Below are 16,667 nucleotides of genomic sequence, written 5' to 3'. Positions count from 1 at the left end.
CCCCTGGCCAGGAGGGATTTCAAAGGGGTTTACCCTTCCCTTTATATTTATGACAGCTTTCTCTTTCCTTTCAGCTTTTTATTTTCACAAACGAAAGAATTCTACTTGTCTCACATAAAAAAATAAAGATAATTAATCAGTTAGCTACCTGTTTAGAGAGAACAATGGCTTTTGCTAAAAACAACCAGCTTCTGTTGAGCACAGGAAATCACAAAATTCTGTATTTGCCTTTCAAAAAAGAAAAAAAAAATCAGGGGGGAAAAAGAGAGAAAAACCATTAATCAAATCTAAATCCATGTTCTAAGAGCTGCAGGGGGGAAGGTAGAAAATTGGCTCTTGTGATGAAGTGTTATTCAATCCATCACACCTGTGAACTTCAATTTTGCCCCTGAGGTGAAGAAATTGGTCTTTTTTCTCTGTCTCTCTCTCTCCTTCTATATATATCAAACCTTCCACTGTACAGCATTTTCACAGCATACCCCATTGTGCCACTATACAGTAATGCTGGCACAAGTAATAGCTTGACATATACAGAAGGTGATGGGGTGAATGGGCGTGTGTTTGCAGAATTATTCATCTAATGACAAAAAAGATGGGACGGTGCATTTACCCAGTCACCAGCCATTATCACACTCCTGTACATATACTTCTATTCACAGTGGAGAAACCCTCTCTCCTTCTTCAACTTCCATCATTACTTATGAACAAAGCTACAAAATATGACCAATAAATGTCGTGTGAATTAAATGATCCCTGCACAGACAGCCAACAAAAGGCCCCTGTGCATCACTTAAATTCCTTGTAAGCCATCAGGGAGTCCTCCACATTGAAATTCCTTCCTTGTGCTCCCTGCTTCAGCACTGCATGGTAGTCCCTGTTCTCTGAACTACCTCCCACTTCTTGTCTGCGTTATGGCCTCCATTTCTCCCTTCACAACCTTCTTTTAAGGACAGGCTATTCATGAAGGTAAGAGCTGAAAAGATGAGCAACAAAGACAATTCTAGTTACATAACCAGGGCCATAATCAGTAATAAATAAACATCTCCCAAAACAATGGGGAACAGGCCTGGTCTGCGTTGGGCAATAAGAAATTCCGTCTTCCCAGGCAGAGTGCCAGGAAGTAGAGTTCTTCGAGAATGCCCTGGAAAATGTGGGGAGTGCACCTGTTGCAACACTCCTTGAATGCCCCTTCTCCCATGTGTGGCATATTATCGTATATATTATTAGTGCAGCAGGGATGCATGCAGTACCAGCAGTGAGTGATGTCAGTTGTGTGTTGAATGTATTATTAGACGGATGGAGAGTGCTGTAGCCAAATCTGGCATTTGGATATAGATTATAACTGATAGTTTAACATACAGTAATCTGGCAGGGTTTGGACATATCAGCTATCGCGTTAGAATTGTCATTAGTGTGAGAACCTCGATGAGCGCATGAGAACCACTTACAAGTTGGGGAGAACTTTTGAAGCATGAACAATTTTAATGGCATAGCACACTGAACCACCACCATCACAGCATAGCAAGGACTAGTGAGAATACAAAACGTCCAGCACTTGCATTGCTCATACTATCCCTTGCAGGGAAACCCGAAGTGTTAATTATTATCCTTACCAGTGGGCATCGTCCTGGCATCTCTCACGGTATGCAGACCAGGTAACTTCTTTTATAATGTGTTATGCTGATGCTCCCTATATCGTATACATATCCATGAGGGTTTGGGCCGCTTTTTACTTCTCTGAACTGCCACACCCTTCTTCTATTGAGGTCCCCTAATTCCTATAGGTTAATTAGCCATTTACATCAAACTCATCAGCGTTTGTGTCACTTGCTTGCCATGGTATTCTTGCTGTCAAATCTTGTGCACTTCAGTTATACATGTTGCCTAAACTATCAGTAACTGGTGGTTTTGGATTTTTTATGTCACATCCGTTGGTGCTTAGCACATTTTATTTATTGCAGTGCAAACATCTTGTGACTTATGGTCACTTGCATGTTATCTCATTATATCAAGCCTAGGCTTTTTTAGGCTAAGTCATCCTTACTTTATAGGCCTTGGCCTGTTGGTTTTCTACTTGCATTACAGCATTAATCAATACTTTTCTTATATGCAAGGCTACAATACACACCCCTCTGTGGCTATCCAGTACCCCTTCCTGGAACAGACAGGGTGGGGTCATGGTCTTGCCTCTTCTCTGCCCCTTTGGGAGCTCTCTAGGAAGCACTAGTTAGTTAAATTGTGCTCAGCAAAGCGCAGGTTCTACAAATGAGGCTGGCATGTTGTGCAGGGATTAAACTGGGTAAGTGTCCTTGCTTACTCTTTTCATTGTGTGTAAGGCCCAAGAATAATCTGGCTACAACAGCTGCATGCAAGCTCTAAAAATGAGTGTGTGTGTATTATATGGGTGCCAATCATGGCTCCGTAGTTAAGATTGAATTAATTGCTCTCGCTTTGACAAGCGCACATCTTGATAAGTCTTAACAATTGGATACTTAAATGGAGAGACTGAGTAAGAAGATCAGAAGAAAAACTCATTTGAACAATATTTTGGTGGTCAAGAGCCATCAAGACAGACTAAGCCAAGAGGCTGGGAAAGAAAATCCTAGCTACTATAGGAAAATGGTCAAAATAAAATTGTCATACATAGCGGTAACATAAAATAATGGCGTCATTCCTGCCCACTAACATGACACATCTCTGCATGAGTTAACTTGACCTCCAAGCCTTTGTTTCTTATGGATGTGGAATAATACATTAAGCAGCATGTTGAGAAATTGCTTGATGAGTTCTTGTAGAGTTCCTTTTGGGTTGCATGAAATGAGAGATTTTCTGTATATTTCGCAAAAACAGACATCAATGTGTAAACAGGAGGCCAGCTGTAAATTACAACAAGACACTGCTTGTTCGGTATTCAGCTTTTCTGGAAATAATTCTGATTTAGTAAATAAGATGTTCCATTCATGTGCCCTTCTTTAACACATTTCAGTTTGCTATCAGGAAATTGCAAGATGTTAGTGAGCGGTATCTACTATAAAATAAGCAAGCCAGATTGGATTTACTAAATCAGATATTTCTGTTTCTCTGTTGTTGTTCCTTAGTATGGAAAATGTATTATTTTCCAGATTTGACTAAATGGCTTGTGAGAGTCAGCATTATCCACTTTATAACTTCTGGCTCTTCTGCTACAATAGCCTTTTGGCTAAGATATAGAAATAGATGTCAGTAGACTTGAGAGCTTATCCCAGAATTGCCACAAGCTTTGCATATGATCTTGGGCAAGTTGAGTTGGTCAAAAAAAATTTCATTGAAACTCTTTTTCAATGGAAAATTGGATTTAGACTTGCTGTCTGCAGAAAATTTTGACTTTCCAGACAAAAGCGGAAACATTTTGATTTGTAAATATGCCCACAGAGCCTCATAGGAGGAATAGTTGGGGTGCTTCGTGCCCCCATTCTCCTCTGGATTCCTGAGCTGGATTACCTCTCCCGGGATACAGTGTGGTGACTCAGTAAGAAGAGAAATCATGGTGCATTATGGAAGATGTAGTCCAGCCTGTAGAGGAGAATGGGGGCATGAGCTTCCAAACTACATCTCCCATAAAACCTAGAGGCCATATTTCCAAATTGAAGTTTTAGTTTTCAGCTGAAAAAGTTTGGCCTCAAAATTTTGGTGTTTCAGCTGAAATTTTTCAAGTTTTTGATTTATTTCCTTTGTGCTGAAATTTTCCATGGACAAAGAAACATTTTCAAATGAACTTTATGGGCACGTCATTTAAGTCAAAAAGAGATAGTAAAGATCAGCACCTAGATCCCTAGTCAAGCACTTAAATAAGGCCCTGATCTTGCCGCTTTTGTATAGGACTTCATTGGATGCAGTACTCTGCACATGCACAGCAAGTTGCAGGATCGACCTTATTTTGAGCACCTGCATTTTCCATTGACTTTCCTGAGAGGTGCTGTATAAATGCAAAGTATTATGATAATAAAGCACTACTTTGACACTTGCAACTTTGTAGCTAAAACCCAAACAATTTCTTTTCCTGCTCCCTCAAAATTTTACAAGCAATGCCCCAGTTCATATCAATTTACATCCTGGGTCATTTCAAAAACAGTGCAGTCATTTGGCTAGTGCAATGTAACAAGGATAATATATTATCAAGGCTGAAAACTAAGACAAAAAACAGAACCCCTTTCTACTTCCATTTGTGGTATATTACTGTATATATTATTATTTACTGCTGCAGTAATACGTGCAATATCAGCAGTGAATGATATCAGTTATATGTTGAGTGCATTGCGCACAAGTTAAACTGGAAATATAAAGTGGAGGCAGTAGATTACTTTGTTATGGGGCTATGAATTAGAGGGGGAAAATGTAAGACTCAAGATGTAAGAAGTCGGTGGAGTTAGGAAACAATGAGCTGAGCTGTGATTAACTGACCTGCCTTGCTTCTGAACTGTCGTTGTCTAATTACAGGAACATGTGTCTGGGGGTGCAAAATGAATTTGACAGTGTAATGCTTTCTCTTTCTTTTGTTTTCCAATGCATGCACGTATCCTCTCCAACAATGGAGTGTTTAAGAGACTGTAAAATAACAGCAGTAGATCTCATTATTAGCGTTGGGAGTTGTTGCAAGAACAGATAAGGAGGCTGACATCAGACTTAGGGATTGATTTACCTCTGCTGGTGCATTGGGTGCAATTTACACCTTGCCTGTATTAGCAGGGGCAGTTACGTCCAAAGGGAATTAAAGCCCTTCAAGGGAGTGCAAATGTAAAGAACTGCAAATGTTGTAGGAGCCTCTCTGGTAAAGACTACTCAGGAGATGTCAGTGGATTTATAGAGAGAGAGATGGATGTTGCTGAGAGGGATCTCTTAAAGGGATTTCTTCAGGCTGCAATTTTTAATTTTAATGCCTGTATGAATTTGGCTTTAAAAAGTTTTTCTAAGTGTAGGAGCCCGGAGAGAGCAATGTCCTTGAACAGATCTATGACAATGGAAGTGAGTAAACAAACAGCCAATGTGCTGCTCCTGATCTAACAATACTAGCCACTTTGCAGTGTTGGATTATGAGGGTTATAATGTTAGCTTCAGCCTACATGGAGCAGGCCCTTTCCAGCACATTTAGAGAGTCTGTGGAGTAGCACTGGCCCAAAGCCAGTTTTCTCTAAGATATCATGATGTAAAGGTTCTGTCAGACATTTAGACATGATAAGGTTGGACATGTCAAGGGTATGGATACAAGCGAAGTCCACGATTGTTATGTGAGTAATAAAGAGCAAACCTTTTGATGGGAAGTAAAAGGGCCCTGAATTATTGTCTTGGAAGTACTGTAGAGTTTAGAATAAGACTGGATTTGAATAAGTTGTTTATTATTTGTCCCAGTTGAAGCTGCTATTGCTAATATTAACTTGATTAAAGAGAAGCAATAGCTAAGTCTTTCTGAAGAAACTCACCCTGACAGCTTTGAAGTTGATCATGTATCATGCAACCAAATATCTGGTTTTATAAACAAGATTGTTGTTTTATGCACATTATATAATCACAAAGTAAATCATACTTGTTATTTGTTAAAACAGGCATGTGCTCACTCAGATTATATATATAATTTATATATATATTATCATTTAATACACATAATTGTATTATTATTTTATTACATATGCCATCTTTAATTATAACATTAAATTATCATAATAATATTTACTAATGGCCAAACTTATACGTTTACACAGTTGGTAATAAGATTACTAAATGGGGAGATCATCTGATATAATCCCACAAAATATGTGGACTTTTAAGAGATTTGTATGCTCCCTGTATAAAAGCACTTCAGCCCCATAAGAGTTCAGACTAATCTAATTTAATGGCAGCAACTGAATGTATTGTTTTGTTCTGCTATAATTCCATTCAACGTCTGCTTTACCATACACTTAGGTCCTGATTCAGCAAAGCCTTGAGGCCCAGGCTTAACTTTAAGCAAATGCTTAAAATCAATTGACTGCAAGATAAGCACATTAAAGTTAAGTGAGTCCCTGAATGCTTTAGTGAAAAGGGATTGATTTAAGCACATTCTTTAAATTAAACTGACACTCACCATCAAAATGGGCCTGCATGAGTGTAGAGCACCAGGGTTGGGGTGGCTAGCTCCAAAGAATGAAGAACAGCCAAGGCCTGGACTAGTCTGGCTAATTCCACAGCAGTTGGTCAGCTTCTCACTCAGTCAGTACCTAGAAAACCCATTCCAACTGGAACAGCCTCTATGTACAATGCAAATCCTCTTCATGCACTGGTCTTTTACTCCTGGGGGAATTCTGCACCATTGTGCAAGCACAGAATTAATGTCCCCCAAGGTTTGCCCCCCCCACATTCAGATTATGATGGGGAGGTGAAGGGAAGTTGTAATTATGCCTTTTGCCCCCACCAGGAGGTGCCAGAAGAGAACACAGTGGGCTCATGGGCCAGAGCAGCCCGCCACAGAGAGGGAGAGTCAGAAGTGGTTTCGTCACAGCATCCTGCCTGCGGGGCCAAGTGAGGAGACATGGGATATGGGCGGGGATGGACAGAGTGGGGCACATGGGGCTGCTGGGGGTGGGGGTCACACAGCCTGTGATTTAGAAGGGCTAGTGGGGGAACAGACAGGCAGGAGCTAGTCGGGTGACAATATTGAGCCAGGGGCTGAATGGGAGTGGAGGTGCAGGGCCACTTGGGAATGGGGAAAAGTGAGGTGGCTGAGTGGGGGTGCAGAGACAGGAGGATGGGGAAAGGGGTGCAGGGACACCCCAGGGGTAGTCATTGTTCCACAACCTTGCAGTTGACTATCTCCACAGCCCACTGTTACTCCAACACCCCCAGAAAGTGCATCCCCACCACCACAGGAAGGGGGCAAATTACCTCTGCTCCGCCTTCAAGAGCTACTTATACATGGCTGCCTGGCAGATCATGGGAGCTTCAATGCAGACTACCAAGGCATGACTCATGAAGATGCATAGGCAAAATGAGCCCCACTCACCTCAGAGGTCTATCTATCTTAGGTCCCCAATGTTATAATATTGATCACATAAATCTTTGTCATGTATTTATCCCCAACATGACCCCATGTGAGATCGGAAACTGAGGCACAGAGAGATTAACACAGGATAACACAGGAAGTCTGTGTCAAGCAGAGAACAGAACTCAGGTTTCTCAGCTCCCAGGCTACCATAACCACTAGACAATCCTTCCTTGTATTTCACAAGAAGTGTTTAGCTCATTCCCTATTCTTCCTTCCATATCCATGTTACATATTTTAGATAACATTTCACTGCATATATCACAAATTTCCCTCTCACTTCTTCATGATTTCTAGCACTAACCCTTCTTCATAAGCTATAGAGAAGACCTACTTCTCCTGCTCTTATAATGCAATTCTGATATATACAGATCCCGTAAAATATATGGCAACAATGAACCGGATTATTTATGCATGGCAGGAGACTGCCTGTGATTGATTTTGGAGGGTGGTGGATTGAGACACGTTAAAAAAATTTTGAGAAGAAAGGACAGCTTTCTAGACAACTGTTTGTGTGGGGTACTTGTTCGCATTTTGACAAATTGACAAACCTGGAACAAAGAGTTCTTAACATTCTCTCTCTTTTCACTTTAGGAACAATGCTGTTCACGTGAGTGGGAGTCCAAGCTCCTACACAGCTCATGTGCTCCAAACCAATGCTATGAGCTCTTCAATTTGGAAAATGGCATTCAGCCCAGAGTAAAAACTAGGACAGATTTGAGGACATTTGGGCTCTTGATCCCAAGATGTTATGATCACTCTGTAGAAGTAATTATAGGAAAATTCTTCTGGCTAGCAGGGTAATGCTTGGAAATGGCACTCCCTTTTCTTACTCAACACAGAAAATTGTGTATGTAACATTTGATGCAACATACTGTAAATGAAACAAGTGATTCTGTACTTGTTCAGTAACAGCTGTAGATGGTTATGTGGGAGGGGAGGGTGAAGGAAAATACAACAGCTGTCTTTGACTTAGTTGATAAAATTCTACTGCTTGTTTGGAACACTTCATTGTAACGTTCCCATACATGATAAAGAACTCTGTTCTGTACCTTGGGAACCTCGGTCCTTAACCCACAGGTTATGAAGTCAATGGGGTTCTACCTGGATGGAGAGGTCTGCCTCGGTGGTACTCATTGCATGGTCGGGTCACTAGGTATCCTAAAAAATGTTGATGTATGGAGGCAAGGATCAGACTCTTGCAAGACATTTAAAAACAATAGAAGATAATTAGTTGGACACCCCCCGCCCCCGCACTACTCTAGACACTAAAGACCTATTGTGCAGACATTGCATGTGTTTATAAAGTTTTCCAGTTTTTCTATTTTTTAGGTGCAACAAGGAGTTATCCTTAACTAGGACACCTACTAATGTTTAAATACTTTTATTCTCAGCAGGCCAACCTTTCTGCACACCAAGAACCTAGCCAGAAATGTTCTTGATGCAGCCATAAACAGCTGCAACTGCAAGCTAGTCACTGAGACTTGGTATCCAACTGAATCTTTCTAAAATTACTTGCCCCCCCATTCCCAAATCCTCCTTTAATGACAGTGTTATTCTATTAAAGTGATTAAATCTCCTTATCCCTGCTGTGGATGCTGCTAAACGAAGTGCAAATACCCATCCCCACTGGGATTACCCTTCAGGCAAAATTCAAATGACCCACCAAGGAGTGCATCTGTTGTCATTTGACTTTTTTTGCCCTTGCTACTTTTTCTGCCAGTTCTTTAAAAAGCTGTAATTTTCCCCTTGAGGCTGTGAATACTGTTTTTTTTTAAAGAATATATCTTGTTTCCTAGAAATGACATCCTTGTTGATAAGTCCTCTGCTTTCTCTTCAGCTAATAATCCCTAAATTTCTTCACTGCTTTCTGACAACTCTTCATATCCTTGGAAACGTCTGTACCAACGAGACATCACACTTCAAAAAACCATCCACTCTGGGCTGACTTGTTGTCTTGCTCTGTGCACCGTCACTCAATATAAAAATGAACTAGACCGTTAAAAAAACATCCCTTACACGCTGGCATCTGTAGGCATGTATTAGTCCACAACGCTCTTTCATTCTACTTAAAGCCTAGCTGCTAAAGTAGCAACCAGTTTAAAAGCCAGTTCAATCACCGTTAGCCTTCAAAGCTCTGTTGGCCACATGAAATAAAAATGTTAATATCCCGAGATAACACCAAAATGAAATGAGACTCAATGAAACTGCTAAATGACCCTCATCGACATCTGATAACAGAAGCACTGAGATGATATAAACTCCCCCATGGTCTTTTTTGGTCCCCTTCTGCTTCTCCATATCCCAGCGTTTTTTCTAATTTCATTCTAGCCATCTGGAAACACAGTATGTCTCCAGTTACCAGCCATGTACTTCCCCTTTAGCCCACCATTTAACAAAAACCGAAGATTCTCTTTAAAACAGCCAGGCCTTCCCCCTTGCAATCTCAGCAATGGAAGCAATTTATTTATTCTGTTTGGTATTAAAGGCTTGTGCTTCCCAAGCAAGCACTAGAAGGAGATAAAGTGGGACTCAAACTCATGAATTCTCATCTAAATTGTAATCACACAAGTGTGTTTGAAATTATAAGGTTTAATAATATCTTGAATGCACTGCACTTCAATAGGATGAGTGATTCAGGCAGTCAACTGTTTGTTTTTAAAAAAAAAACAGATTAAATCAGCTAAACTGTCATTTAATTGAGAGCAAAAATAAAATAAAAAATCAGTGAAGGGCCAAATTGAGATCTGATTGGAACAGATGCAATTCTAATGAAATTAATAATGTTGCACCCACTTTCACTATATTTGTGATTGGCCCCTAGATTATATATTAAGTGATTATGCATATTGTATTAACAATGTAAATCCCAGAGTCTGCTTTTTTTGATGCATGTGCATGGCTCATTCTGGAGTTAATGGGAGACACATCCACCAGTCAAAGGTCAAACTTCACCCCAAAAATTTTATAACTATTTGTGTCAAAGTTTGTTTAATGTAAATGCTTATTACACAGGGATGAGGTGAGGCACAAAGCCTGGTTAGGATTGCCAAGCCTCCAGGATTGGCTGGGAGTCTCCCGGAATTGGCATCTATCCATCTCCCAGTGACGATTGAAAGCAATCCAAGAGCTTTTAACAGGATATTTTTTTTAAAATGACATTACTTCCTGTTGGGGAAAAAATCTCCTGGAATAGCTTCAGCCAGAATTAGCAACCCTAAGCCTGGTTCAGGCTGACTCCCCTTAACTACCTCTGAAATCTATGAGCCCAATTTGCTATGGTTCTGCACACTGCGATACTATTTACAACAGTGCAGAGGAAATGAAACATGCTACTTTGATGTGGCGAATTAATGATGCAGCGATAAAAGTGGTACCAAGAACATATCAAACTTGTAATACAAACCACATTCTCACACCCCAACTCACTACAATAGTAGTGGTTCCACTGACATTGATGAGACTTATCATGTACTCACTCACTGCTGCCCAGTAGCGAGTTCCCAGTCTGGTCCTACAACAATTATAACAGAATAAAATGTTCCGATTACATTTCTAATGATGCGTTGCAAGTGCTGTCCCACGTTATATACACAAGACTCTGCAGTGAGTTAAATTTAAATGCCCTTGATTCTGTTGATTTATGTGAGAACTGTAACACCATTTTATCAGTTTTTAGATTTAATTAGCTTGCTTCAGGGAAAGGATTAACATTAGGAGTATAACCCTGTTTGTGTGTACTTGGTATTGTTCAATAGGGAAGTTTGTGCCAAACAAATAAGCAGGCCCTGCCCAAAAGAGCTTACATTTTAATGGGACAAACAGAAATACACAGCACAAGACAAACACAGAAGTCTATACAGTCATTACAGCTGGGATGAGATGAAAAGGATAAAATACTTTAATTGCTGAGATTTTGTTTAGACAGTCCACATCTCAAGATTTCAAAGGTTTGTTGCAGAAAAAAATTGCTTCCCTGCATATTCTGTAATTCTCTTTCCTCCTGTGTGTGGTTCATACTGTAATTTGCAGAAAGTTTAGCAAATATGTCTCCTGTTGCTGTAACTTTCACTTGCCTTCCTTACTTCAGAAATCTGTCTCATGATGTTTTTGCATCCAAGTTATGGCATTTTTCCACTACTGACTTTCCATGTGGTCATTTAATTCCTGTGGTTCATTTAATTAGATATCTCCATGAGGAGACACCCTGGTGGGCACTGACTCCAGTGACTCTGCAGGATGAATCTGAAGGAAAAGTTTTGACTCATTAGGATAGTGATTCGTCTGTTTGTTTTTTAAAATATGATTTTGAAAAGACTTTACTGTGACTTTACTCACAAACAATTTTAGACTCAACTGGTCTTCCTAAAAACAAGATTTATTAAGGGGTTGTCAACACATCATGGCAAAGCACACTAGAGAGGTGTGATGTGTAATGTGTACCAACGTGTTTCTCTCTAACTGCCCCATGTCGACCCGGCTGATGGGCTCTAGTTCACGGTATTGTAGATCTATTTCAAATGGATGTTGTAAAAAAGGGACATGTCTGTAAAGATATTTAGATGCCTAACTCCCATTGATTTCAAATGCCCAAATACATTAAAGACTGTCAAGCACTCATTAGAAAGACAAAGTGGGTGAGGCAATATCTTCTATTGGATCAACTTCTGTTTGTGAACGAGACAAGCTTTCGAGCTCACTATGGTAACAAAAGCCATATAAATACTTTTGATTGATGATCATACCAAACATCCTTCCTCCATAATCACATCTCTTGATGCGCTGTTCCATGCTTCCTTTGCTCGTATAGTAGGTCTTTTACATTCAGAGGCATTCTGTGGAAGATTGTATCAGTGACACCGAATGTACTGTAACAGCAGGACTGTGGAACAGCACGTTTCTTGGCAGTGATTTTTTTCTGGTTATTGAGGGGAAGTTGTTCTGTAAATATTTCCATTCTTCCTTTTGGTATGAGTAGGAGAGAGGGAAATAAATCTTTTGGACTACAGACATCTCTTTTAGACCTCAATCTTGCAATGAGCTCTAGATGGGAGATTCCTGCAACAAAAATATTTAACACATTTTTAACCCTAATAAGCTCCTGATCCTAATCCTATTGAAGTCAATTGTAAAAGCCCCATTATTTTTAATGGCGGAGGATCAGGCCATAAGAGAATCAAGAGAGAATAAAAGATACAGGGATCTGATTCTGATCTCTTTATGCCTGCATAACTATGGAGTTATTCCTGATTTATGTCAGAGTGATTCCACTGTCTTCAGTGGAGTTACTCCTGATCTGCACTGGTATATGTGAGATCTGAATCCGGCCCCATAACAGATTTGTTATCACCAATTTGTAAAGAAGGTTTTTATTTATTTATTCATTTATTTATTTATAAAAGAAAGCATCAAACGATTCCAAAAATACATCCAAGTCTTTAAGACTGAAACCTTTGAGTTAAAATATCTCCTGAAAAACATCACCACTCCCATCACCAACCCCCGAAACATGAAAACTCTCTTATCTGAACTGATTACATAAAATGTCATCCTACTGAAGAATAAGAGAGTAAGATTTAGTTTAACCACACATTATTTGGTACTTGACAAAATGATTGGTTGTAGGACAATCATTAAAATCATAGACTGTAAGCTACTCTCCTCTGAAGTACATGACACCTTATAGGCTCTGTGGGTCCTTGTCTTTTAACACACCAAAGGGAGCCTGAAGTCATTGGGACTTTCTAGGCTCTCCCTTATTTTTGCCAGATCTGCTTTTAAATAAAATATTTCCACTATTAAAAAATAAAAAACAAGCCCCAAATAACAACGAAAGCCTGCACAGTTTTAAATTAAAGAAAAGCTTTGCTTCTGTTCGCATCACCTGGGTGAATTTTAAATGCTAATGCCATGCTTGGTGAAATAAAACTGTTCTTCAGCACACATTTGCAGCAAGTATTTATCTTCTTGTTCACAAACAATTGGAGGTCCAGTTTTGTGAAGAAACCCCCCCATTGAGTTAAATGATAAGGACCCAAAACAGCCTGCAGCACTAAAATCTGCCGTGCTCCTTTCCCACTCGGAACGAATTACCCATCCCAGTTTCAATGCTCAATGAGGATGAATATAGATTGTTTTTTCTGTTTAGTTCTAATGTTGGGTAAGCCACCCCACCTGTGCTCTGTGTACTTGCTGAAAGCGTGAGCCCTGCAGGATGTCAACGGGCCATTTCCAGTGCAGTATCTTCTCTCTTGTTTTAATTTTTATTTTTTTTTTTAGCCGTAGTGGATTAGAAGCCAAGCCAGTGTGGGTCAGATGTGGGTGGAGAAACTGAAACAGGAAATGTCACTGGCAGCAGGAAACGTGTATGCCTTGTGGTACATGATCATAAGAGGATCCAGGACTATTCTGCTTCAGCGGAAAAGTGGCTTGGGTCATTGAATGATGGCTGCATTCTATTGTTAAAATGAAAGGAAATTAAAATGTGGATTAAGGGCCAGCAGCTGAGGCTTCTCTCTCTCTCTAAATTGTCAAATATGTGATAAAATCCGCCACTAAAATGGTTAATCAAGTATAAATGGTATACTGCTGGTTTTCTTATTTTTGATCATTTGTGGTTATAATCTTTATTGTAAGTACTGATTCTCTTGTAAAACAGCTTAGAACTATATGCAAATACATTAGTAGAGAACTGGATAGTATGCACTCATTTAGTCTGTTTGATGAGCCAATCAATGTGAATATTTTAGTAAACTGCATGTTCCAAGGAGGTCTGATACTGAACTTGCATGTGATCGGGAGTCCTGATCCTATTGATATCAATGGCAAAACAACCTATTGATGTCATTAGTGCCCAAAGTTTACCAGTCATTAGTTCACCTATAGTTTACTAGCCTCCAGGATCTAAGGGAAACATACGGATCTTTCTACATTTCTTGGTAGTGTTGCAGCTTGATATCTTTGTGTTTGAAACTGGTCATTGAGAGCAAAATCAAAGATGACCAAAAATTTCTCTTATTTTATTATATCATTATAATATATTAAGTAACAGTAAATACAATGGGCTGCCTTGATTGAGGACTCAATTCTACAAACATGCACAAATGAGAGTAATTTTATGTGTGTGCTTTGTCCCATTGTTTTTAGGATAGATACTTTATGTCCTTGGAAATGTATTACTTTGAATATTGTGTCTTCAGGCTTTTTTTTTTTTTTTTTAATTGAAGAAGGGGCAGCAAACTTTTCTGGATTTTGTTTGGACCTCTTATTTTCCCCCATCCTTTGTTTTATTGGCCTGAAGTTTTTATTTGTTTAAATAGCTTTAACTGAACATTTCCACAAGCTTCATATTCAGGGCATCTCACTATGTGTACCCTTACCGTCTAACATGTCCACTTGTCGAATGTCCTGGACCTTGGATGCAATGCAGAAAATCACCAGAATGGTTTTGCCTGTCCATGGTATGCAAGCGTGAGCTTGTAACGTTTTATGAAACATTGTAAGTATGGTATAGATAGGGACTGAGGTAGTGTGCAGAATAAGTTTACTAAAGCATAAAGGGCTGAGCGTATCAATACAGGAAGCATTTATAAAAATAGTGGGCTTCAAGCAGAGTTTTGAAAAAAGAAGTCGTGTGCAGTGAAATAAATGAAAAGGAGTACTTGTGGCACCTTACCCATAACTATTTCACATTTGGGGACAATGTATACCTTCAAATCAGCGGCACTACTATGGGTACCCGCATGGCCCCACAGTATGCCAACATTTTTATGGCTGACTTAGAACAACGCTTCCTCAGCTCTCGTCCCCTAACACCCCTACTCTACTTGCACTATATTGATGACATCTTCATCATCTGGACCCATGGAAAAGAAGCTCTTGAGGAATTCCACCATGATTTCAACAATTTCCATCCCACCATCAACCTCAGCCTGGTCCAGTCCACACAAGAGATCCACTTCCTGGACACTACAGTGCTAGTAAACGATGGTCACATAAACACCACCCTATACCGGAAACCTACTGACCGCTATTCCTACCTCCATGCCTCCAGCTTTCACCCTGACCACACCACACGATCCATTGTCTACAGCCAAGCTCTGCGATACAACCACATTTGCGCCAACCCCTCAGACAGAGACAAACAACTACAAGATCTCTATCATGCATTCTTACAACTACAATACCCACCTGCGGAAGTGAAGAAACAGATTGATAGAGCCAGAAGAGTTCCCAGAAGTCACCTACTACAGGACAGGCCTAACAAAGAAAATAACAGAACGCCACTAGCCATCACCTTCAGTCCCCCAACTAAAACCCCTCCAACACATTATTAAGGATCTACAACCTATCCTGAAGGATGACCCAACACTCTCACAAATCTTGGGAGACAGGCCAGTCCTTCCCTACAGACAGCCCCCCATCGTGAAGCGAATACTCACCAGCAACCACATACCACACAACAGAACCACTAACCCAGGAACCTATCCTTGCAACAAAGCCCGTTGCCAACTGTGCCCACATATCTATTCAGGGGACACCATCACAGGGCCTAATAACATCAGCCACACTATCAGAGGCTCATTCACCTGCACATCCACCAATGTGATATATGCCATCATGTGCCAGTAATGCCCCTCTGCCATGTACATTGGTCAAACTGGACAGTCTCTATGTAAAAGAATAAATGGACACAAATCAGATGTCAAGAATTATAACATTCACAAACCAGTCGGAGAGATTCACTTCAATCTCTCTGGTCACGCGATTACAGACATGAAAGTTGCGATATTACAACAGAAAAACTTCAAAACCAGACTCCAGCGAGAGACTGCTGAATTGGAATTCATTTACAAATTGGATACAATTAACTTAGGCTTGAATAGAGGCTGGGAGTGGCTAAGTCATTATGCAAGGTAACCTATTTCCCCTTGTTTTCCTAACCCAACTCCCCCCCCCCCCCCCAGACGTTCTTGTTAAACCTGGATTTGTGCTGGAAATGGCCCACCTTGATTATCATACACATTGTAAGGAGAGTGATCACTTTAGATAAGCTATTACCAACAGGAGAGTGGGTTTGTTTTGGGATGGGGTGTTGGGGGTGGGGGGGGGAGAAAACCTGGATTTGTGCTGGAAATGGCCCACCTTGATTATCATACACATTGTAAGGAGAGTGATCACTTTAAGCTATTACCAGCAGGAGAGTGGGGTGGGGGGAGAGAAAAACTTTTGTAGTGATAAACACCCATTTTTTCATGATTTGTGTATATAAAAACAAACATCTTCTGTATTTTCCACAGTATGCATCCGATGAAGTGAGCTGTAGCTCACGAAAGCTTATGCTCAAATAAATTGGTTAGTCTCTAAGGTGCCACAAGTACTCCTTTTCTTTTTGCGAATACAGACTAACACGGCTGTTACTCTGAAACAGTGAAATAAAAGCTTTTCAAAAATAAAGTGAAAATATGCCATTTTTATGCTATATGAACTGATGAGTCCTAATGGTGAGTCTTAGGGCTAAATTTACACTGGGGCTAAACTGGAATAACATGCCCTTAGTGGAGTTACGCTGGATTTACACAAGTAAAATTGGAGCCAATTTCTGAAATTCCCTTCA

Source organism: Lepidochelys kempii, chromosome 9 (genome assembly GCF_965140285.1).
Source record: "Lepidochelys kempii isolate rLepKem1 chromosome 9, rLepKem1.hap1, whole genome shotgun sequence".
Lineage (NCBI taxonomy): Eukaryota > Metazoa > Chordata > Testudines > Cheloniidae > Lepidochelys > Lepidochelys kempii.
This window is presented reverse-complemented; position numbering follows the sequence as displayed.